The sequence below is a fragment of the Marmota marmota genome, unplaced genomic scaffold (genome assembly GCF_001458135.2).
Source record: "Marmota marmota marmota unplaced genomic scaffold, marMar, whole genome shotgun sequence".
NCBI classification, from domain to species: Eukaryota; Metazoa; Chordata; class Mammalia; order Rodentia; family Sciuridae; genus Marmota; species Marmota marmota.
The window spans coordinates 32,333,844-32,358,941 of record NW_026000082.1 but is presented as its reverse complement, the minus strand read 5'-3'; the positions used below and the strand labels follow the sequence as shown (position 1 = coordinate 32,358,941).

The following is a 25,098-nucleotide window of genomic DNA, read 5'->3' as shown; positions in this document are numbered from 1 at the left end:
GCCCTGTGAACTCCTAATTCACGAGAAGAGGCCTGGAGCACAAGAGGTGCTTAATAATTGCTGGTCGACCCCATGGACCCTGGACTAACATAAGCAGCTCTGTGCCCAGCACTCACCTCCAGCGGGGCAGGCTCCCCCTGGGAAATTTACCCAGCAGCCTCACTCTGGGAAAGAGAAATGGAAAATGTTCTAATTCCAAAGAGTAAATGTCAGGGGCTTGGGAAGGACGCTGAGGTTTTGAAAATAAACACCAGCACTGAATGGAATGGAGGAGGGAGAGAGAGAGGGGAGGGTGGCGGCGGAGGGCAGGAGTGAGGGCAGAGGGTGCCAAGGGGGTGGGGAGGTGCAGGAGGGCGGGGCCTTTCCTCTGGCTCAGGGCCCCTCTGCAGGGAGTGGCCTCCCGGCTCAGGCGCAAGGTCCATCTGCCTGCAGATGCGCTGTGTTTTTCCTGCATGAAGTAGTTTTGGAAATTGAATGGACCTCTGATGCCTGCAAATTGGCCTATTTCACACAGAAATCCAGAGGACTCTGGCTGGCCACTTCGGGCCACTTGGGGACTCATCAACGTTATTGTCAAGGTTAAATTTAAGTTTTGCTCTCCTGTTAAGTTTAAGTTTTGCTTTTCTGTAAGTTTAAGTTCTGTTTTCCTGGAACCCAAAACTTGTGTTAAAAACAGTCACTTATGTCAAAATGTACCCTGACCCAACACCCCCTGACAAAACGCATGATTATTCTGTAATGGTTATTTTGTAACAATCCCACCCTCGCACCCTAACTGCCATATGAACTTCCCTGTTTAAACACTGCATAAAAACTCTGCTTAAGCTGTGCTCAGGGCTCCAGCTTCTCTCAGGAGAGCTCTGAGCCCCAGCATGCTGGCCCAATAAACCCCTTTGCTTTTGCATGAGACAGTCTCTTGGTGGTCCTTTCCTCCGACGTTTGCCCAACCCTAACAGTTATGAGGACCTGGGAGATGGCCGGTGGTCTCCTTCCCCAGGCCATAGTTACACAGGTAGCCTTCTCCCAGGAGTCACTCAGGCCCGCGGACAAGGGTGGCCCCTTCTCCTCCTGCCTCTCAGGAGCCGAGGACCTATCCACATATGGGACAAACTGGGCGAACCTGTGGAGGCCGTTTCCTGGTGAATTTGGGCTGCGGAGGGAGCAGGAGACTTGTCCCTGTCCGGGGCTCTCCGCCTGGCAAGTAAGTGGGGCGTTTGTCTGTCAGCAGACACTCACAGGATTCCGTGTCCTTGTTCTGCAGATGAGGACACTGAAAATTTCAGGTTGGTGAGGGCCATACGCGTGGCAAATGGCCTTAGGCTCGGCCCAGCAGTCCCCGTGTAGGTCCTGCCATGAAGTCTCCACCCTGACCTTGCCTGGCTTTGGATCCCTCCCTCAGGAGTTAGGGTCTGTCCCCTGTGGGTTTCCTCCTGAAGACCCCAGCTCTGCATCTGGAGCCCTCTCAGATCACTGGAAGTCACCCACCTCCAGCTTCAGACCACACCCTCACAGAACAGCACAGCACCGGTAAGAGCTGATGTTTGTCAAGGGCCCACGGGGAGGCTGCTCAGTTTTGCATATGGTACAAGATAAGTAAGGATAGAAGTTCATTTCGAAAAATACGGATGGCCAGTTGTTCCAGCACCATCTGTTGAGGCTGCTCTTTCTCTGCCCAATGGCCTTTGCATTTTTGCCAAAAATATGTTGTCCTTAATATGTGGATCTACTTCTCCATTCTTGTGTTTCATTGACCTATTTTTCTATCTGGATGCCAATTCCTTTCTCAATTATCCCAGATTTATTCTGCGTCTTGACATCAGGTACCGTTAGTACTCCATCTTTGATTCAAAGTTTATCCTTTGAATTTGGATGTGAATTTTAGAATCAATTTGTCATTTCTTCAAAACCCTTCTGGAGCTAGATCATAATTCTGTTGAAAATCTCTAGGTCAAGTTAAAAAGAATTCACATCTTAATAATAAGGAGACTTCTAACCCAAGATCGCAGTAGATCTATTCTACTAAGGTCATTTGAAATTTCTCTCAGAAATGTTTTATAGTTTTCAGTGTATAGGTTTACTTACTTTTTGTTAAATTTACTACTGATAATTTTATATTTCTTATATTTATATATTTATATTTCTTATGCTATTGTAAATGATACTGGTTTTTTAAAATTTCAGTTTCTGATTGTTCATTGCCAGCATGTAGAAGTGTATTTGAAATGTGTATATTGACCTTATACCCAGAAACCTTGCCGACTCACTCTAAAGTTAAAGTTTTTTTGTTTTCGTTTTAAGATTCTACACAATTTTCTATGTAGAAGATAGTGACATCTGTGAATAATGACAGATTTATTTTTTCCTTTCCAATGTGGATACCTTTAATTTCTTTTTCTTGCTTAGTTGCATAGGCTGGAATCTCCACTACATTTTTTTCATAGGTGTGGTGAAAATGGGTCTTTACCTTGTTCTTCCAAGGAAAAGCCTTTAGTCTTATGTTACTAAGGATAATTTGAATGGTACACATTTCATACATGTCCTTTATGAAGATGAGAGAGTTCATTTATATTAACTCATTTAATATAAATGTTTGCTGGAAATTTTATCAGATATGGATATTGGGGTTTGTGAAATGGTTGTACTACATCTATTGCATTGGTCATCATGTAGGTCTTCAATATCATGACTTCCAATGACTGCTTTTTAAATATTAAACCACCCTTGTAGTCTAAGAAAAACTTGACTTGGCTGGGATATGTTTCCATCTTATATATTGTTTGATTTGTTTTGCTGAAATTTTGTTTAAAATTCTACATCTGCATTTTGAAGAATATTGTTCTATAGTTTTCTTGTTTTGTTGGTTACAGGGATTGAACCCAGATGTACTTAACCACTGAATGAGTTACATCCCCAACCCATTTCATTTTTAAAATTTTTAGACAGGATCTAAGTTACTTAGGGTCTCATTAAGTTACTGATGCTGAACTTGTAATCCTCCTGCCTCAGACTAGGATTAAGTCACTAGGATTACACTATTGTATAATCCTAATGACTTAATGTCTTTGCACAGTTTTAACGTCAGGGTGTCTTGGTCTGTTTTGTATTGCTATAACAAAATACCCGAGACTTGGTAAGTCATAAAGAACAAACAGTCATGAAGGTTGCAAAGTTCAGTGTGTCAGTAGGTTAGGCTCGGTCTCCCTGATTCCAGGATGACAAGGATTAATTCACTGATTGGTTAAGGCTCTCAGAGCCCAACCATATCACCTCTAGATTTTTCTGCATAGGTTCACATTTTGGGGGACAGATTTTTGGGGACACCTCATATCTCAACCATAACAATTAGAGGTTGTATTGTATATGTTTAATTTATCACCGTGAGACTTCAGGAGATATCATACCTCTTGGAGTATAATCTCAGAACTCTGTAATAGTATCCTGTGCCTTCTCTCCAGGCTCTTGTTGTTGCCGTCATTCATTTTACTTCTATGTATGTTGTAAACTCAACACTGTGTTGTTGTGATTAGCCTTCACGCGCTCAGTGACCTTTTAAAGAGATTCAAATAATAGAAGAACATATCTTGTCTCAGCCTGTGTAATACCTGTTTCCAGGGCTTTTTGTGACATTGGTGAGATTCATCTTTCACTTTTCTTCTGCCTGAAGGACTTCAACATTTCTTATAGATCTGCTGATAATTATTTCAGGAGAGGAAAATCTATTCAAAAAGACGATGGCCCAAAACTTGCCAATTTAATAAAAACATGAATGCACAGATCCAAGAAGTTCCATAGATCCCCAACATGAAAAGACATGAAAACAAAACTGTACTAACCCACATCATAATCAAAGAACTCAAAGCCAGAATTCAAAAAAATATCTTAGAAAGAGACAGAGGGCCATGCTGGGAGTTGGGGGGACATGTGACGTCATGTCCACAGGAACAGAAATTAGGAAAACAGCAGATTTCTCCTCAGGAACAATTCAGATGGGAATATAGAAAGAGAGAAAATGTGGGGGAAAAGATAAATAACCCCACTGAGCTTAAAATTCTAAACTCTATGGCCAAGCTATGGAAATAATCTAGGTGTCCTTCAGTGGATTAATGGATGAAGAAAATATGGTATATATACACAATGGAATATTACTCAGCCATAAAGAAGAATTAAATTATGGCATTTGCCCCTAAATGGATGGAACTGGAGACTATCATGCTAAGTGAAATAAGCCAATCCCAAAAAGCCAAGGCAGAATGTTCCTTCTGATTTGTGGATGCTAACTCAAAACAAGGGAGGTTGGGGAAGGGAATAATAGAAATAGATTGGACCAGACAAAGGGTAATGAAGGGGAGGGGAATAGGAACGACCGTAGAATTAAGTGGTCACAACTTTCCTAGCCTTGTCTTCGTATTCACGACCTGGGACCTCCACACCATGTATGACCACAAGGGAACCTAATAGAACAAGTCATACTTATGTATGTTTATTCTGCTGACATGTGTAAATAAAAGTAAAAGGTAAACAAAATAAATAAATAAATAAACTGAGACTTACTCAAAAAAGAGAGAGAGAGAGAGAAGCAAAGACTTTTTAGGAGCACAAACCTGAGATGGTCATTGGCTTGTGTCTGCCTGATGTTTGTTTAATGGCTATACATTCGATTTTCCCTTTTTTTTCTGTTTGGCCAGAAGTAGAGTCCCAGCTACAAATCACTGCAGGTATACAGGTATACTCGTGTGATTTTCTCAAGCTGCAGGCTCCAGTCCAGGAGAGAAGGAATCTCTTGTGTTTCTACTGCATCCCCAGTACCCAGCAAAGCATCAGGCACAGGCGGGTTGACAGCTAAATTATCTAAGCTTTCATATGGTCTTAGCATAGTGACTCCCAGAGCTACTGGAAGATCCAGAAAGTGCTTTGGAAGATACATAAAGAGATAAGAAAAGGACCAATAAGGTATGTACCAGGAAGTGGGGAAGGCTGGGAAAGACAGGATGGACCATCTCTTTTCCCAACCCACTGTCAACCTCACCCCAATCCCCCAAAGGCACTTTCTCATACATACTCCTGACTGTGGCCAACCTGCCACTCCCCGCTCACCCCAAACCCAGCCACTTTCCTCTTCTTCCTTTAGTTATAGAATGTCAAAGTGAAGCTGCATCAAATAAAAACTACATTTCCCAGCTTCCCCTGCAGCAAGGTGTAATCACATGACTAATTTCTCCCAATAACAGTGAGTAATTGTATGTGAGATTTCCAGGATGTATCCTGAAGGGACAGGGCCAAACTGTCCACGTCCTCTTGTTCTTCTTTCCCACTGGATAGAATATGGACATGACATTGAGCTGTGCTTCAGAAAATTAACGGGGTCTATGAATTAGGACCAAGAAGCAAATAAAAGGAAGCATCATGTCTCCAACACCATGGGTCACCTCAAGGAGGACTTGAGGGCGGTGCTAGAACTGTCATGGGATGTCATCTTGTCTTACAAAAGTCACAATCATGTTGAGCCTTACTGTGTGATTCTCAGTCGCACCCAGGTCCAAGCACCTGGCCGTTTGGCAGGGAGTTGACAATCCTCAGAAAAACCTAGACAAAGGGCCCGGAAGAGAAACTCTCTGATTTTAATCTGCACCTTGGGCCCAGCACATCAGGGCATCTGGAGAAATCTGCTTAGAAAGGGCCTCCGGGATCTGTGGCTGTGCTGATTGGAGCCTGCTTCTGCTGGGCTCAGCTGCAACAGAACACGCGGCGGGGAAGACGTTAAAGCTGGACGGAGGGAGGTGGCCCCCGGTTGACGCTGCCCCTTTCCCCCCCCCTTCTAGGCAGGAGGACCTTCCCCAAATCCTGAATCTTGCTGAGCTTTGGCCTCTTTCTGGCTCCTATGTGGACCTAGCCAGTCCACACAGCAGGAAACCAGAGAAGGAGGAAAATTCAGTGTTACTAATGGGGACGGTGGTTATGAACGGCTGGCTGCCAAGTCACTACCCATCACACCACTGAGGGAGCCCCAGAGAGGAGAGTTCAGCTATCAAGTGCCCTTTACTGCAGGGCACTCTCTGGGCTCCACCCGGCCTCGCGGAGCCATCAAATAAATCCAGCATTTAGATAAGAGGGGTCTGCAGAGGACACTTTCCTGAAATGCAACGGCAATAAAAAAGAAAAATGGCCGAGCTCGCGCCAGGTAACCCCCACCAGAGCAGTGATTATGCCTGTCCTGAGCCAGGATGCCGGTGGCAGAGGCACCTGCCCAGGTGATCCATCAGCCCCAGAGTTATGGACTCCCTGAGCTGCCTGCACATTTCCTCCCCTCTGGTTTACTTGAGACACTTTTATTTAGATTTTGTCAAGGTTATCGATCGTCCTGGCCTCCTCTAGAGCAGAGGAGTGAGCTTCTCCCTGGGTGGCACAATCAAAGGCGGATCTGCTTGCAAAGATCCAGGGAAAAAATGACCCTCTCAAGGGAGCCAATGGCTTCCAACTGCCCACATCCTGAGTTCCTCCGCGTGGCTTTGTGCTCCCGTTACATTGCCCCAGGCGAGGGGAGCCGAGAGCCCCGGGCTGCTGAGGCTGCGTGCATCAGAACCGCGAGCTCCCTGAATGCAGGAGTGAGGGCGGGTGATGAGTGAGAGATGGACACCCCTTGTCACCCTTCCGCCCTGCAGTGTCCACAGCCAGCACAGACACCAAACCAGACCGAAGACCCTGGCAGTGGTTTACCAGACCTCCTGTCCATCATCCGGCTTTTGGCCAGGGAGGATCACGTTCCGATTCTGTGGATGCGTCAGCCAAGGTTGGGCCGGGCTAAGCCGCCTGTCCAGGTCACACGGCAAAGAGGCCCTTGAAGTCCAAGAGCGACAACCACAGGGCCACGGTGGCCACGGGACACACAGGCGCCACAGCCTGGCCGTCCCTCACAGCCGCGGGTCCTCTTCACCCCAGGTCCAGGGGCCGGTCCTGTATTTTCAATTGACTTTAATGGTTTTTTCATTAAGCCTGGTTTCCTCGTTTCATAGGAAATATGTCCTCCCTTTAGATGGTTTGATCAATAGAGAAACTCGTTTCGGGTGGGAAGGAAAAGGAGACTTCAGATCTAACTTCCATCCTGCCCCAGGTTCGCACCACGTCCCTCCCCCAGCATTGGGACACCGGTGGTGGTGGGGGCCAGGCCGGGACCTGTGGTGAGGTGATCGGGGGCAGCTTGGGGCCCGGACACCCTGCCCCATCCACCTGCTCTGGGTGTCCAGGCCCAGCTCACAGCTTTGTGAGATGTAACTGACAGGAGGCTCCAGCCTCCCCTTCAGCTGAGCCTCCAACGGCAAAATGAAGACCCCTAGGGGGGACACTGGGTTCTGCTCCTTCTCCTGACATCGGGGTGGAACTGTGGCCATGGAGGATACTGGATCATGACTCTTATCCTGTTGAAGACGCCATGAAACACTTCCCATTTTAAAACAAAACCTGAGAAAGAACAGACGACGTTTCTGGAGAAAGTCGATTCTAGAAAGGACCCACCAGCCTCCATCCACTCCTGCCTCAGTGCAGGCGGGGCACGTTCTGGGGGGTGGGAGACTCGGGATCCTGCACAACTTTGTACAAGAACAGTCAATGCCGTCCGCCTCCTTCCTCAGGGAGGGGAAACAGCTCTCCTCCTCTGTCTGAATGTTCGGCAAATGCTCATTGGGCGTCTCTTCTGTGCCAGGAACTAAGTTAGGCGCTCTGGTAACCAGAGACTCCAACAGACTGTATAATTATCTGCTAATCATTAACGTTACAGAGAAGTTGATGCTGCTCTGGGAGAAACAGAGTCCTGGGCAGAGAGGGGGGGAGCCCGGAGGTTGGGCAGGTAGGAAACTTCTGCAGGAATCAAGCAGAGAGAGGAGAGCCGGGGCCTGGGACAGAGACCAGGGAGGCAGCTGCAGAGTGATGAGCAATGGTTGGCTCTGGAATGTCTTTTAAAAGATCCAGGGGAATTGCTGATGGGGTGACCATGGGATGGGAGAGGAATGTGACAGGAGGCTCCAGCCTCCCCTTCAGCTGAGCCTCCAACCGCAAGATGAAGACCCCTAGGGACTGGGACTGGGTTCTGCTCCTTCTCCTGAGACATCGGGGAGGAACTGTGGCCATGGAGGATCAAAGCAGATGGTTGAAGCTGCGTTCAGCTTGAAGGTGGGGCCGACACTGAGGGACTGTGCCCTTCCTGTCGTGGGAGCAGTGTGCTCCCCTGGGCAGGTCTGGGAGCTGAGCGGGCAGCACTGAGAGGGGAGAGAGGCAGACAGAGGGCAGGAGCCCCGAGTAGGGAGCTGCTGGGTGCTCAGGGGCCAGTGTCAGCTGCAGGCCTGGCTTGGCAGGTAGCTCACTGGGCTGCTGGGCTCCAGCCCTCCCCGTCTGGTTAGGACGGTAAGCATGCCACTGAGCAGCTCCAGAGAGGTCACAAATGCTGGGCAGAGACCACAGGCTGGGCACCAACATCTACGTCCCTCTCCTTTCTTATCAACACAACCCTATAGTTTGGGAGAAGAAGATTCCCTGGGGGACGTGGTCAGAGCCCAGCCAATGGAGCAGGAGCAGAGGTTGCTTCGGGCCATCCTGGGAAAGCTCTGCAGAAGGGCCAGAGCCCACTGGACTCTGGGGTGGACCAGCTCCTGGGTGTCCTAACATGGGACACAAGGCCCAGCAACGGAGCAGCTGGGCTGTGACCTCATGGCTGTCCACTCACGCTGAGGACACAAAGAGGAGACGAGGAGGCGGCCCAGACGCATCTTAGGGCTGCTGAGGTTTCATCAGAAGCCACTGCCAGCCACATGAGGTGAGGAAAATAAACCCTTCATTTGTTGACCCTCTGTTCATGGGTTTCTCTTACCCTCCGTGGACAAGTGCAGGGGCGGGGCGCGGGACACCAGCTTGGACTCCAGGAAACCTGTCCACTCTCTCCTTGCCCCTGGCCAGCTGTGTGTTGGAGCCCGAGGAGCTAGCGCTCTCTCCACCCGATTGCCCGTCTGTAACTAGGGCAACGGAGACACCAGCCTCACTGGATCAAAGGAGAGTGAAATCACAGAAACTCTTTGGAAGTTCCTGATCTGGAACTCAGGGAGGCTGGGGACTTGTCCTGGTCTCTGACAGCTCAGCAGCGTGACCCTGGACAAGCCCCAGCTGCTCTCAGACCCACAGCTGTCCCGTGTTTAAACAGGAGGGTGGGTCCACCTGCAGAGGATGACGCTGTTGGAGGGAGACAGGGCACTAGCATGGAAGGATTCGTGCTGATTGGGCGTCTCTTCTGTGCCAGGAACTAAGTTAGGTGCCCTGGTAATAACAGAGACTCCAACAGACGGTGGGTAGTTTCCACCAGAGGTCAGGGGGAGGCAGCTCAGAGCTCATGCAGGCAGCAGGGCCAGCGATGTGGTGGGGGGACGTTTGATTGACAGCCGGGGCCCTTACTTCCCGATGTCTGTGTCTGCCTTGTCCTGGGGCCTCAGTGACCCTACATAAAATGCAGGGTTTGGAGCTAACTTTTCTGCTCTCACGGGGAGGAGGGGTAGAGTGGCAGAGATCAGGGTCAGCTGTGTGATCAGAAGTGGGAAGAGCCACAGAATCCTCGGAGAAAGGTCCCCAACCAGGCCCAGCTAGAGGAATGAATGGAGACAGCATCTGCCCAGGCTGGGGAGGTGGCAGAGGGCTCAGGGAGGTGATCAGGGACCCTTCCCCACTCACCCAGGGCAGGTGCACTGTGTGCCTCTGTGTAGTTCTGCAGCAGCTCTAAGCAGATGAACCCCTGGACGGGCTCTCAGGAAGACCCGGGTCCTCCACTCGCCAGCTCTGGGATCTCGATGGACCGTCCACTTTGTCTTCTATTCACGCGCCGTCCCTGCTTTCTCTGGGTTACTCTGTGCCTGGAATGTTCTTCCCATCCTGTCACTTCCAATCTACGTCAGTCTTCGCCTCTAAACAGTCTCTGGCAGGCAGCGTATTTGTGTTGTTCTTTTTAATCCATTCTGCCGATCTTTATCTTTTGGCTTCAGAATTTAATCTTTTTTTCATTTAAAGTAATTACCAAGAAAGAGGGACTTGACTTCTGCCGTTTGCTTGTTTTCTAGTTTTATCATGGTTCTTTTAGCCTGTATTTCATGCATTGCTCTTTTTTTTTTTTTTGCATGTATGTCTTAATATTTGTAGTAAAACATTTTATTCTCCTATCCTTTGTGTATAGTCAATAACAATTTTGTTATGTCCATAGAGATTATGTTTAATATCTAAAGCTATGGTACTCTTGGTTTGAATTTATATCAGCTTAAGTTCAGTAACTCTGCCTCTGTCGGGCTCCCTCTCTGTGCCCCTCCGGTTACTGATGTCACACACTTACTTCTTTTTACACTGTGTGTCCAAAACAGACTAATATTATATATATATATATATATATATATATATATATATATATGTCTTAAATCATGTCAAAAACAAAAAAGTGGAGTTAAAACACAAAGTTACATTCATGCTGGATTTTATAATTGCCATAAATTTACCTTTAACAAGATCTTTAATTTATCATACAGCTTTCAACTACTGTCTCGTTTCCTTCCACTTTAATCTGAAAAACTCCCTGAACATTTCTTTCAGGGCAGGCAGAGCAGTAACACACTCCCTCCTGACCTTTGGCTTGAGGATGTCTTAATTTTCCCCTCATTTCTGGAGAACAGATTTGCCAGACGCAGGATTCCTGGTTTACAGTTCCTTTCCTTTCAGCACTTGAGTGTGTAAATCTACTGCTTTCTGCCCTGCAAGATTTCAGAGGAAAAATCTACTGATAACCTTATTGAAAACCTCTTGTTTGTGACAACTTACTTGCTGCTTGTGAAAATCTGTCTTTTAATGGTTTGATTTTGTGCCTTGGTGTGGGTTTCTAAGTGCATCCTCCTTGGAGTTTATGAAGCTTCTCAGAAGTTTCTATTTGTGTTCTTAATCAAATTTAAAACTTTTTTGGTCATTCTTATTTCTTCAAATGATTTCTCTGTTCCCTTCTCTTGCTGTCCTCCTTCTGGGACTCCCAGGATGTGTGTGGTCAGCTTGTTGGCACTCCTGGGTTTCGCTTTTCTTCAGTCCTTCTGCCTCTCAGACTTGATCATTTCAATCATCCCTGATTTAAGTCTGTTGATTCTTTCTTCTGTCTTGTCAAATCTCTGTCTTAGTTCATTCCGGCCGCTGTAACAAAACACCACAGATTATCTGGTTTATGAACAACAGAAATGCATCTCTCACAGTTCTGGAGGACAGGAAGTCCAGACTGAGGCAGCAGACTTAGTGTCTGGTGAGGGTCCTCCACATGGTTCATGTGTGGCCTCTCCTCATTGTGTCCTTACCTGGTAGATGTGGTAGGAAAGCTCTCTGGGGTCTCTTTTTAAAAGCACTAATCCCATTCATGGGCTAGTGACCTCCCCAAAGCCCCTCCTCCAAATACCCTCCTATTGGGAATTAGGTTTCAAGGTATGAATTTAAGAGGGAAAATATTCAGGCAATAGCATCTGATTTTGAATTTCTCTAACAAAATTTTCATTGAAGCCCTACTTCAGCTCTAGGCCCTCTTTTTAGATTCCTTTTTTATATTTTCTATTCTCTTTACATTTTTATCTTCATACACTGTTTTCTTTGCTTTTCCCATGTAAGTTCTTTTTGCCACATTTAAATGAGTTGCCTTAAAGTCCCTGTGTAATGCTGGGCCTGGTGCCACATACTGTAATCCCAGCAATTCAGCAGGTTGAAGCAGGAGAAGAGCAAGTTTAAGGCCAACCTGGGAAACTTAGTGAACCCATCTAAAAAGGGGCTGGGGATGTAACTCAGAGGTAAAGTGCCCCTCGGCTCTATCCCCAGTACCACCAAAAGATAAAAACAGAAATTAAAATTAAATTGCATCTAATAATTTCACCATCTTTTCTTTGTCGGAGACGGTCTCCATTGGTTTCATTTTTCCTTGGCATGGGCAATAGTTTCTCGTTTCTTTGTATGTCTTGTGGGTTGTTTCGTTTAAAACCAGACATTTGAATTTTGGAGTATTTTAGCTCTGGAAATCAGATACTCTCCTTCTCAAGAATTTGCTTTCTTAAAAAAAAAAAAAATGTTGCAGGTTATGTTTGCACCAGGTCCAGCCGGGGCAAAAACTGAAGGTTTCCCAAGGTCTTTTCTGAGCCTGCACCTCTGATCATGTCTGGGCAGGGACTTCCTAATTTCCCCGGACTTCCAGTTACTTTTCAAATATTCGAGTCCTTGAATGTCTGGTGCCAAAGGGAGAGAGAGAAAGAACAAAGGAGAAAATAATGGAACAGCACTTTAAGTTCCCGGACCGTCATTCGGCCAGAATGGCAGGAGTTTGCCCCCATGGTGGGGAAGGCTGCCCCCTTAGGCCTGCTCCTCCACATCAGAAGAGCGTTAATCGGCGTATTGTCACTGCCCGTTGTCACTGACAAGGACAAGGTAGAGGAGGCAAGGTTTATCTTGGCCCATGGTTTCAGAGTTCAGTCAATGGTCAGCTGATTCCACTGCTTGGGGCCTAAAGGGAGGCCCTTCCATCATGGCGGAGCAGGGTGGTGAAGGACAGCTGTCCACTCAGGCAGCCAGGAAGCAGAGAGAGCTAGCAAGGTGGTGCCAGGGGCAGAATATCAACCCCAAAGGCCCAATTCCAATGACTTACTTCCTCTAATCACACCCCACCTGCCTGAAGTCACCACTTTCAAACTATATTAACCCATCAAAGGGAATCATCCACTGATGAGGCCAGGGCTCTCAGGACGCAATCCTGTCACCTGGGACATTGCCGCACTCTCAGCAGGTTTTGGGAGACATCTCCTCCCAAGCCAAACACAAGAGGCAATCAGCAATCAGAGCACAGAACCCCGATATTTGGAGGACGGGAGGCTCGCGGCTCACCAGGTCCTGCCAGCTACACAGAAGGTGCCCAGGAGCACTCCACAGCTGCCTGTCGCGGGGATGAGGGTGGGAGACGGGCAGCTGCTGCCCACCAAGAGCTGAAACCACTGGGATGACGCGCCAAGCCTGCGAATGGACTTGCAGAGTTCCAAAACAGTGACACCGAAAGATTTTGCCAGCAAAATTGTTATCTAGCTGGGGAGATGGATTTTCCGTGCTTCCTACCCGGCCATCTTTCCCCTGAGCTGTGTGACTTTGATAAAGTCACCTCGTCTTTCTGGGTCTTTGTTTTGCTGCCTATGAAAGTTAAGTTGATTTAAGTATCATCATCACAAATAAATGGGTGAAAACATGTATCTGTTAATTAGCTTGGTTTAGCCATTCCACAGAATTCACATATTTTAAAACAACGTGTGGTACACCATAAGTAGATGCCATTTTTAGTTATTTCTTTAAATGAATAAATAAGGAAGCAAGGTTGGACTGATGGTGTTGGAGATACTCCAATTCTAAACACCTGGATTCTCCACCCGGGGGAACACCAGCCCTATCTCTGTGTGTTACTGGGGAAATGACATCATCAGCCATGACCTATACATGCTTGCGTTTCCCCTCCTCTTTGACGTCTGTAGTGTGTTTCTTTCCTTACTCCCCAATCCAAACCCAGCAGAGGCACCTGGGTTTCTGTGGCCTGATTCCTTCTCTTTCTCCTACTGATAAAGCAGCGCCCTCCGGCCAACTCTCGGCCCACGTGGCTGGCGAAGGGCCAGCATCACCCAAGGGACAGACCCTGGTTGACCTAAGCCTGTTGGTACAGTCCAGCCCTCTGTTCATTCCCACGGTGCAGACACAGGGTGTGGCTCGGAGCTAGTGGCCTGGGACTGTTGACCATCCAAGAGCTCTCTTTTCTACTGGGCACCAATCTGGATGGCCACCATCTGGCCACTAGGAAGAGGGACCTGAGAGTGGCCTTGCATGGGAGAGAAGTGCTAAAGGATGAAGAAAGAAGAAGCAGGCACTGCTGGCCTCCTTTGAACCCCTGGGTCGAGCTGCTCCTGAAGCCTGCCTTGTTCTCTGAGCTTCTGTTGTATGAACCAATTAATCCTTCTGGACTCCAGCCAGGTTACACTGAGGTTCCTGCCACAGGAAATGTCCCCGTTCAGCCTCGAGGTCTCCATGCTGAGAGAAGCACAGAACTGCTGCCTCAGCCTCCCTCCTGGTGTTCGGGTCAGATCCACCTCCGCTGCCCCTCCCCCGTCTTCCTTCCCACAGAGGAAGCTGCCGAAGCCACCTTGGGATGGCACCTCCGAGGGCGAGGGCACATTAGCCCCAGACTCTAATGGACCGAGCAGCCCTGTTACTGCCAGACCCAGGGTCACACAGTGACCTGAGGAGGGAGGGATCCTGGGGCGGAGTCGCCTTCCTCTGCAGGGGGCATCTGCAGCCACACTGAGGGGAGGGGGCTGGGAGGAGGGGGAGGGGACCCCAGAACCAGCCAGAGCCGCAGCCTGACTGCGCTGAGAGGGGCTTCCAGATGCCCTGGGTAACGTGTCTCGCTCTGCAGTGACAGCCATGGAGACCCCGGGTCACACAGTGGTGCCGCGGCAGAGGCAGACCCCACCGACCCCCACTTCCCCGACCACGGGGTGGGGGGCAGCTCTGTGCAGCTCAGCCCCAGGCTGCCTGCGAGGCCCCCACACTCTGTATGTTTAGCTGCTGGAGCCCTGGGCTGTCACTCACCTGCCCCCAGTTCCTCCAATGCAGAGTCCTGTTTTCTGTCACCTCTGGCTGGGGCTGTCCCCACGGCCTTCTGATCTATTTGCACAGGAAAGTCCACTGCCCACATCCCTGTCCACCCCTGGTCCAGCTCGATATCCACCCTCCCTCCTGCCAAGGGCCCAGGGCATCCAAGACCCCAGCACCGGGGATCGCGTCTGTGCCCCCAACACAAGTGACAGCCTCTGACTGACTCAGCAGCTGCTGGGAGCTCCCTGGACCTGCCTCTGGGACCCTCACAGCTGCCCAGTCCCAGAGGGCTCCTCAGCTCTGCCTTCCAGGTGGGAAACTGAGGAGGTGAGAGGTCAGTGTACCCACCCCAAGGTCACCCAAGGAGCACCCAGGAGCACATCCCTGGTCCAGCCTGGGCTCACAGGGTGGGAGGTGAACACCAGGGGAACCTGGGGCCACTCCAGACCACAGTCTGCCTGAGCAAGCCCAGCCCACAGGTCACCCCGAGTCCAGCTGACTCACACATGGACTGGGGCTGACACCGTCCACCTCATGGGGTCATTAAGAGTGACATTGCTCCTCCCGCCTGGGTGACCCCTGGGGCACGGCAGGTGCTTGGTGGGTAATTTCCCATGACTGGGTGCTTGGTCGTTTCCCATTATCAGTACACCAGAAATGTCACCTTCCAGAGATTCTGGAGCTCAGGGGACATCGTTCCACATAACTCCAGACAGAAGACTGTGTTTCCTCGCCTAGTGGCCTCTACAGCGATTACCCGTGAAATGCCCTGTTTGTGGAGATGTCCAGGCACGAGCAGCACCCCCTCCCTCCAGCACTCCCAGGAAAGGTCCTGGGGGGCACGGATACCTGGCCTGCGGGACCAGCCCCACAGACGCGCTGGGAGCCCGAATGAGCCTCTGGCCCTTTCAGTCCTGCCCGTGACAGTGGTGACAGCAGCAGCCACTGGCTGGGGGCCTACTGTGTCCATCTCTGAGGGCACCATCCTGTTAACTCTCAAGGCAGCCTCCAAGGAGGGGACGGCCACCAACTCATTCTGCAGCTGAGGGGGCCGAGACCTTGACTAGGGAAGGGACTTGCCCAGTCTCATTGCAGACCTGTCCCTGACTCTGGCCCGTTGTCCCTCCCAGAACCCCTGCGCCCTGCTCCTCCCTCAGGGCTGAGCAGATCACTGTGTCCCACCTACAGGTGAGAAAGTGGGCCCAGAGGGAGCAGGCAACTTGCCCGAAGTCACACAGCAGCGAAGCCCAGGGGAGCCTATGTGGAAAGCCTGTGTCCCTGGCGCACCAGGGCTCCCTCCTCGGTGCCCCCTCCCAGGCGCAGCCTCTTCTGCCTGGAGGTCCGGCCTCCTTCCAGGTCTGCACTGCCCCTCCCCCTTCCAGAGCTGGGGGACAGGGACGTCCTTAACAGGCCTGCTTTAGTTATTATCTCCAGGAGACCGGTCAGGCAGGTGGGCACAAAAGCCCTGCTTGTCGTGATTGGAGGTCTCGAGCCTCCGTGGTGCAGACGACGCTCATGCAGTCCTGCAAAACGCCATTAGCCTCTTGAGCCAAACAGATCAACACGGGCTGGGCCCTGGTACAGGTGCCAGCGGGATCGAGAGTACACAGGCAGGCCCTGGGCTCTGGGCTGGTGCCACTGGGTGCCCACAGTGCCTGTAGACAGGGATGCGAAGACTCCCTTAGCCTTCAAGATGCAGCTGCCAGCCCAGCCTGGGGGCCGCTTAGGGGCCACCTGGGGGCCACCAGGCCCACGAAAGCGGTATCAGGAAACAGCTGGGTGGGGGCATCTCTTGGGAGACTCTCCCTGGCGCCATCTGGAGCCACCCACAAACCCCCGCCTCCATCATGAGATTTGATTTCCCAGTGTCCAGGCCCCGCTTCCTCCTGAGGGTCCTGGGGACAGACCTCCAGCCCGAGCACCATGTCACTCTGGCTCTCTGGATGTGAGGTCCTCTGACCCCAGCTCCCGGGGCCCAGCCCAAAGGCCAGCCTAAGACCAGCCTGAGAACTGAGCCCAACCTGGTCTGTCTGAGCCACCTCTGGGGGGGGGACAGCGAGCAGGTCCAGGGAACCTCTCTATGTGGCTGCCACTTCTAAGCCTGGGGGGGGGNATTCTGACTCAGCAGAGATCTTTCTGGAAGCAGCCAGGGGGCTGGGAGCAGGGACCTGGGGGAGAAGGCGGGGAGGCCCTGCACCGGCTACAGCAGAGAGGCCACAGGCAGGCAAGGGATTAGGTCCCCCAGGGCCACCCACAGGGCGCCTTCCAGAGAGGTCCCTGACGCCCAGTGTCCTCCCACAGCGGCCCCAGCAAGGACTGGGGGTAGCTGATGTTCAGGCAAAGTCCCCAGGGGTGCTCCTGCCTGTCTGCCCTGTGATTAATTGAGCTTGGCAAAGCAGTATTTTTGCTGAAGATTTAATCATTTCTGATGACAATGGAGTTGGAAAATAAATTGCAAATGTCAAATAATAGGACGTTAGGAAGGGGGTGCACACGTGAGGCAGGGGGCCGGCCGCCTGGCCTCCACTTTGGGGGCTCTCCAGGCCTGAGATGTTAGGCAAGTTCTCTTTCTCTAATTGCAGGATCAAGAACCAGGGGCAAGGGGTGACCGGCGTGGGGCCGCCGTGTGCCGGAGCCGGCTCAAACCAGACAGAGCCACAGACGGTTCAGGAAATTGTATCAGCCAGTCGTTGATCACAGGCACTATTAAAAATTAAATTATGGTGACTCACAATGAGATAAATTACATTGAAACAAAGGCAATAAACACTCGAAAGTCATCAATTTCTAATTACTTTATAATAGTTTACAACCGCGTGCGCCTTGGAGGTTATTCACTCATATGATACCCGAGTGGTGGAAATATTCTAGTATGGTATGTCCTCGGCATTGCTCCCAAACCCAGCACTCAGGGACACAGCACTGGGGGTCTGGAATGCACCTGGTGGGAGGGTCTCCCCAGGGATGGTAAGTACCACAAACTGGGGTACTTACAAGTAATTTAAATGGGGGAAACTTAATGTCAAGAATCATCAAGTACAAAAGGGCATGAAACCCAATGCTTGAAAACGTGAGCATATACAACGCTGATGGTGGCTACTGACTCATCACTGGGGCTGAGAAAGCTGGAAGAGGGTCACACTGTCCAAGACCAAGACTTGGGTATTGCTGGAAATGGTGTGACCCCAGGCCAATGGATAAAGGAGAGTGTTACAGTGTGGATGCTGAATGACCCCAGAGCCCATGCGTGGAAGGCTGGTCCCCAGATGGCTCTGTTGGGAGGTGGAGGAACCTTTAAGAGGCGGGGCCTAGTGGGAGGTCTTTAGGTCATTGGGGGTGTGGTCCTTGAGGGGGACTGTGGGACCCCAGCCTCTTCCTCTTTCCTTTTTGCTCCCTGGCCCTGAGATGAGGGGTTTTGTTCCACCATGTGCACCTGCCTCGAGGTGCTTCCCCACCCAAAGCAGAGGGGCCAGCTGAAATCAGCCTTTTCTTGTTTAGGTTGATATGTCGGGTATTTGCCACCGTGACAGAAAGCCACCTGACCCAGAGGAGTCCCCTGTGGTGCCACAGGCTGGAGTGTCCACCCACAGTCAGTGGGTATTGTGGCTTAGATCTGAATGTCCCCCAAAAGCCTGTGTGTTGAAGACTTGGCCCCAGGTGTGGCAATGGCCATGGGCTGTTGGGAAATGACCGGTCATGAGGGGCTCTCGCCTCGTTAGTGGATAAACCCAGTTGATGGTTTAAAATTCTTGAATACACTACCGGGAGGAGGAGGGAACCGTAGGCGGTGGGACAAGACCAGAGGAAGGAGGTCACCGGGGCAGTGCCCTTAGGGACTGTATCTCTGTGCCTTGTCCCTGCCCCTTCCTTGTGTTCCCTCCATGTCTGTCTATCTGTCTCTCTCTCTCCCCTCCTTCCCAGGTGCTGGGCAGCTTCCCCTCACCACGTCCTTCCACCATGACGATCCTGCCTTGGGACTGGCCAGACTTGGGATGAATCCTCTGAAACCAGGAGCCAAACCAACCCTCCTCCTCCCAGTTGTTTGGGTCCATATTTGGGGCTCAGAGATGAAACGCTTACTCACACAGTGGGCCAAGGCTGGTGAGCAGGAATCTCCCCCCTGGTGACCCCAGAACTCGCTGGAAGGTGAGAGTCCCAGGTGACTCTAGTGCCACCGTCAGTCCTGCCAGCAGAGCCCAAAGAAAAGAAAACCAGAACCTGGATTAGGAGCCGCAGCCTCTCCCGCAGCCTCACAGCGGCTCTGCTGCGCCCCCTACTGACAGGGCCTAACACTGCACCCGCTGGCGGGAGAAACCGAGCAGGACCAAGGAGAGAGTGGACTTTGGGCTAGTAGAGGGCACAGTCCCCTGATTCTCCCACAATGACAAAGGGGCATTTTCTAAAGACACTGAGTACCAGAAGCGAGCAATGCTCCAAGCTCCATCCAGTGCTGGAACCCTCTCAATAAACATAAAACGTTGATCGTGCAAACGAGACTGCTGCGTATGCCAACCCCAAGAAGTGGGTGGCTCTCCAACAGCCTTTTACAGATGAGAAAACTGTGGGCCACAGGTGACCCTGTTTGTCCTGGAAAACATGCAACGGCTGTCATTCAGAGCCAGTTCACCCAGGGCACCGCCCTCGGCAGGTGGCTATCAGCTGCTTGCACACGCATGAGTGTGGGGGACCCTTCACCCCTCGAGGTGGCCCCTCCATCTCAGGACAGCTCTGACTGTGGGGAATAGCGGCTGTCAGCCCACGGAGGGGACATTATCCCCTCTTCTGTGGCTGAAGGCATTTCCTTGGTCTGGGCAGGGGTTGGTTCCATCCTGCCAGGTCCTTCACCACGGTGGCCTTGGTTTTCTGACCAAGCTCGAGGGTCTCTCTCACACTGTCCTGCAAAGGTGGAGGTGGCCCTCAGGAATGGTCCTTCCACGCGGGGCCCTTGTCCCGCCTCTGCCCAGCCAAAGCACCCAGCCAACCAAGCCACACGGGGCTCCCACCCAATAACACAGGAGAAGAGCCTGGAGCCGTGTTCAGGTACAGACAGAAACGAGGCCTGGCTCACTGACACCCCAGTCCCCCACAGGCAGAGCGGGAAGAGATTCCCGGTCCCCGACACCCGGGTCTGGCCTCCCGTGACACTTCTGGAGGCCAAATGCGACTCTTCCGTTCTTGGAATCAACAGCGAGCTCCGTCCCAGGGAGGGGACAGCCTGCCCTTCCTCTAGTGCTGAAGGTGCCAGATCTCCCCAGGGCCAAGGCTCACGGTGCCGGCCGTGGTGCCCGGGCAGCCCCTCCTCCCCCTCCCTCCTGCCCTCCGTCAAGGCCCCACATCCTGCAGCAGGCGAGCGCATCTTGCAGAGTTCCCGATGGCGGGCGGGTCCCCCCAGGACTGCTGCGCCTTCCCGTAATGACGCCCATTACTCCTCCTGACATCGGGCTCGCTTGCTCAGGTTAATATGTTCAACTGGTGACGCGTTTGTTTTCCTTTAGAAAAGCCCCAAGAAGCATGTTGGCTCCTGATGGGTTCAGCCGATGAGCAGATGGAGGCTGGGCTTGAAGCAGTTGATTAAGAAAATGAATCTGACCAATGTCTTCCTCGTTATCAGATACGGGCTGCGCTTAAATTGATCTGCGTGAGGCGCCCTGTTTCTTAGACAAAGGAACAGGAGGAAACCCTCACGGGCTCTGAGGTCTGTCTCCCACCTGCCTGTTTAATCCCTGCCCCCACCCACCTCCCAAGATCAAAACCCCCAGGAGCAGCATGTGCTGAGAGGACGGAAAATGTCCGTGGGGAAGTCGCCGGAGACCCCAGAGCACGAAGCAGAAGCTCAGGTGGGGGCAGAGTATACAGCCACGCGTTAGTTCTGCTGGGTATCCCGCTGCCCCTTTGCTACATTTGGGTCTTTGATGCCCCCAAAGCCCATGTGCTCAGATTTTGTCCTCCTGGTGGCCCTACTGAGAAGTGGCAGATCTTTGAGAGCTGGAGACTTCCTGAGGTCCTCAGGCTCTTGGGAGGCAAGTCCCTGAAAGGGACTGTGGGACTCTGGCCCCTTCCTCTTCCTCTTCTGCTCCTGACCATGAGGTAAGCAGTGTTTCTCCACCATACACTTCCGCCGTGATGTGCTGCCTGGCCACAGGCCCAAAGCATTGGGACCAACAAATCTTGGATTGAAACCTCCAAAACTGTGAACTCAAATAACCTTTTTGTCTTGATAAGTTGATAATCTCAGGTGTTTTGTTATAGTGCAGAAAGCCAACTAGTACCACCATCTGAATCAATTACCAGCTCTGTGGGGTTCACTGTGCCCAGCACCCAGTGGGCACTCGTGGGTATGAGAGCTGAATGAGTGCGCTTTTCTCCCCCCAGGAAAGGGCTGCTGGGCCACGACAGTTCAGTGCCTGTGTGCCCCGAAGTCAGAGGGAAGGGACAGGTCTGTCACCCTTTCTGTTTCCATCCTGCCTGTTCCATAATGAAACTGTCCTCTGAAGGCCACAAACAGAAGGCACAGAACGTGTGTGTCCTTGCCGGGGCGGGGTGCTGTGTGCATGGAGAGGGTGTGGACCTCACAGGGCACAGGGAAGGCTCACGTCTCAGCCCTGCGCTTGCTGACCGTGATGTCAGAGCTGCCTAATGAGCTGCCCCACGCACAGCAGCTTATGGCCTCACCGTTCCCCCAGGGAGGTTTGTGCCCAGCTGAGCGGGGTTCTCCATGCAGGGTCTCTCAGGGCCGAGGTCAGTGTCCTCCAGCCCCATTCTCATGTTGGGAAGAATCTGCTTCCAAGTTCCTCGAGGTGGTTGGCAGCAGCTACTTCCTTGTGGCTGTAAAATCCATGGCAGCTCATGTCTTCAAAGCCAGCAGTGAAGACACAGCCTCTAGGGCTCTGAGTGTCTGAGGTACAGACCGTCTTCAAAAGGGTTCGCCTGATTAGACCTGGCCCACCCAGTATAACCTCCCCTTTGATTAACTTAGAATCAACTAAGCGTGGGCTTCTTTCCTTACATTTGCAAAGTCCCTTCACCTCTACCATGTTATATTAGTAGCACAGGTCACACATCTTGTCCACACTCATTAAGAAGGGATTATTTGAGGGGATGGATCATTTGGAGTTATCTAAAATTCTGCCTGGCACACTGCCTGAGAAGCTGTGGGCAGTCTCTCTCCCTTGGAGGTTCCATCTGCTCCGTTGTACGTGGGGCTGATGCTGTTTTATGAAGGGTTTGTAAAATACTAACGGTTGCTCAACACAGAGGGCCCTCGGAAAGAGTGCTCAATTAGACTGAGAGATGAGAGATGCCATGTCACTAAGGACATCTAGAATTTTACCTCCTACTCTCCTTAGATCTGCCTCCTCTAATCACTGCTGCTCTGTTCTTTAACATCATGAATCTGGGATTGTCCTGTCTTAATCCATCTGTGCTCCTGGAACTGCAGGCCCGAGACTGGGTGTTAGACAGCGTTTTGTCACCGTGACCAAAAGAACTAGTTGGAGGGGAAGTGTTTATTTGGGGCTCACAGTTGGGAGGTTCAGTCCACGGTCTGCTGACTCCATTGCTCTGGGCTGAGGGCGGCAGAGCATCATGGCACAAGGAAGCAGAGAGAGAGACAGAGATTGAGGAGCCAGGGACAAGATATCCCCAAGGGCATGGCCCCAGTGACCTACTTGTTCCCACCCCTGCCTACCATTACCACCCAGTAGTACTTTCAACTTATGAATTCATCAAGTGGATTAATCCACTTAGGAGGTTACCACTCTCATCCTTCTCTAAAAGCCCACCTTGGACCTTTCTGCACCGGGCACCTACTTTCAAAGCATAAGCTGTGGGGGGGGGGGACACGCCTAGATCTAGCTGGGAATACAGATCTAGTCTAGATCTAGATTCCTAACGCTGGGAATTCACAAATCACACAGTCCTGGAGGTGGAGTCCAAGGTCAAGGGTGGGGTCCTGTGTATCTAGTGATGGCGACTCCTCGAAGCACATGGTAGAAGGCAGAGGACCAAAGGGGCCCAAGATGGTGTCCCCAGCCCTTTCCTGAGGCGCTCATCCACTTGAGAGAACTGAACTCTGGTGACTTCATCACCTCCAAAGTCCCCACCTCTCCACACACGATGGGGATCATGTCTAACACGGATTCTGAAGGGGGCACATTTTTGTCACAGTACCCCCACATTCTGGTGGCTCCCCTTCCTGGCAGTATCTGCTCCACAGGGGCCTCAGCTACTGGCCCACCCTGGGCTCCTTTTACCTAACTTGTCCAGCACCCGCTGAGCGGGCACTGGGCTCTGCCCGTTCTCCCCCATGCAGGAGAGCGAGCCTGGCGAGCCCCCCACCGTGAAGATGGAGGGACCGGGGCCACTGGGAGGCCCTTAGCTTTGTGTCTTGGATGCTGTGCCGGCTCCAAGCTAGCGTGGACATATCCACAGGGCCTCAACAGAAGGACCACATCCAGTGGCCACCCAACGGCCCCTTGGAGAACCCTGTAGACCTGTGTGCTACAGTCCTGTCTCCTAGGATGCCTGTCATGGGTAGTGTCCCAGGCTTTGGGAGAACAGCTGTGGGCAGCAGGAGGGTAGCAGGAAGACTTACCCCAGGAGGGATTTTCGGGGACCAACTGGGACTTCTCCTTGGCCCCCAATGCCCTGGAGCAGGGCTGCTCCCAGGGTCTCCTTGGGCACCACCAATGGTAACCAGGCAGCCTCTGGCCCAACCTGTGCGTCTTGGCTTTTGTGATTCAAGGGTTGGGAGACTCGGACAGGGAGTCGCTGTGTCCAGCAGTCCTTCCCCTTACAGTTAGGAAATCCCCAGAGTTAAAGTGGGAGGTAGAGAAGTGAGTCTGCTCCAGGGCCTTGGTCCCTTCCCTTCTCTGGGCCAAGGCGCTAAGTCCTATGTCTCTAGGTTGGAGCAGCCAAACACAATGTCCCAAACGTCACCCTGAGTTGGGGTAGGTTGGTGGGGGGGGGGGTCAACAGGCCCCGAGCCCAGTGACCTCCAATCCTACTTTGCTTTTAACCTCTTACCCTTCAGCGCTACATTAGCTGCAGTTTGATGAGAAACCTCTGCCCTCGTGACAGCGTTGATCAGCGCCAAAAAAAGAGATTTTGACAAGAGCTTCTTTATCAGGGATGTACTGAAACACGGACAGCCCTCCCTGCCAAGGGACAGGTGCCCGGATTGTGTCCCTGAGGCCAAGCCTCTCACCATCATCCCATCATTTTTTATCGATCTCACAGATGAGGTTGTGGGTGTTCAATCTGTTCTCTCCGCCCCCCAACGGGTGAATTGATCCCTCGTTATTAAAACCTCTCTCGTCTCCTAACTTGTCCACAGCCCTCACTCCATTTCCAGTGGTTTCTCTGAGATCAACAATGTACACACTTCAGGGGAGTCCACCAGGGGAGTCTGGTGACGTCATATCAGTGACTCACAATATCCGAGTCCCAATTTCTCCTTCGCATTCTGTATGTGAATGCTGTCATCGTTTATTTTGCATATTCTCTACACATGACTTTGCTTTAAACAGTCACTTTTTAGGGCAACTAAAATTTGTGGGAAGGGGGAGGTTGTGCTTCTTGTGTTCAGAGCTCTCTTTATTTCCTGGCCGACATTCAAGATTCTGTTCAGCCTCACATCCCTCCTGCTTCAAGAACACTTTTAGCATTTCTGATAGAGCAGCTCTGCTCAGAAAATTCTGCATATTGTGTTTGAGAATTTTTTTTTTTTTAATTTCTGCTTCTTTTTTGAAGCGTGTTTTTCTGGTGTAGCATGAAGAATGAACAGTTTCCGGTTTTTCTTTCATCATTTCAAACGGGTCACCCATCCTCTCTGGCTCCCGTGGGTCCTGACAAGAAGTCGGCTGTCATTCTTCTTCCTCGTTCCTTCTTTTCTCCGTGTTCAAGGAGTTTTTTTTGCCTTATTTTCTCCAGCAGTTTGAATACGAGGTGTCCCAGTGCCGGGGGCGGCGGGGTGGAGGGGGTATTTGTTCTACTTGATGGTCTCTGAGTTTCTTGGTTCGTTAATTTGGGGAAACTGTTGGCAATGATTTGTTTTTAATACTCTCTCTGCCTCCTTTTCTTTCATCTTGTCTCTTAACTCCTGTTCTATCGATGTCAAACTGTGGACATGGCCCCACCTGTCTTGGATGTTCTTTTCTGTTTATTTTTTTCCTTTGCTCTTTCTTTATATTTCAGTGTGGGTGATTCCTATCAATCCATCGTCATCGATTCTCTTCTTACCACTGTTCCAAGTCCGCTGAGGAGTCTGTGGGGGCGCAATTTTCATCTCTGTTTCTATTTCTATTTTATTTTTTTACAGTGATCGTTCTCATTTTTTTCTTGATTTCCATCTCTCTGTGAAATTGCCCATGGGATCATACCCATTGTCCTTTGCTATTAATTAGAGTTATTTTAAGTTTCCTATCTAATAGCTCCAGTGTCTGT

The 25,098-nt window shown here is 51.1% G+C and overlaps 1 long non-coding RNA gene across 1 annotated transcript; it reads right to left on the bottom strand.

Annotated features, from left to right (window-relative positions):
* Positions 1 to 687: 687 nt before the first annotated feature.
* LOC125620453 lies at positions 688 to 12,412 on the bottom strand. Its single transcript, XR_007352134.1, has 3 exons — positions 12,400 to 12,412; positions 8,895 to 8,897; positions 688 to 891 (listed from the first exon to the last, which is right to left on the bottom strand). It is a non-coding gene; the product is annotated as an uncharacterized LOC125620453 (long non-coding RNA).
* Between the last annotated feature and the right edge of the window lie 12,686 nt (positions 12,413 to 25,098).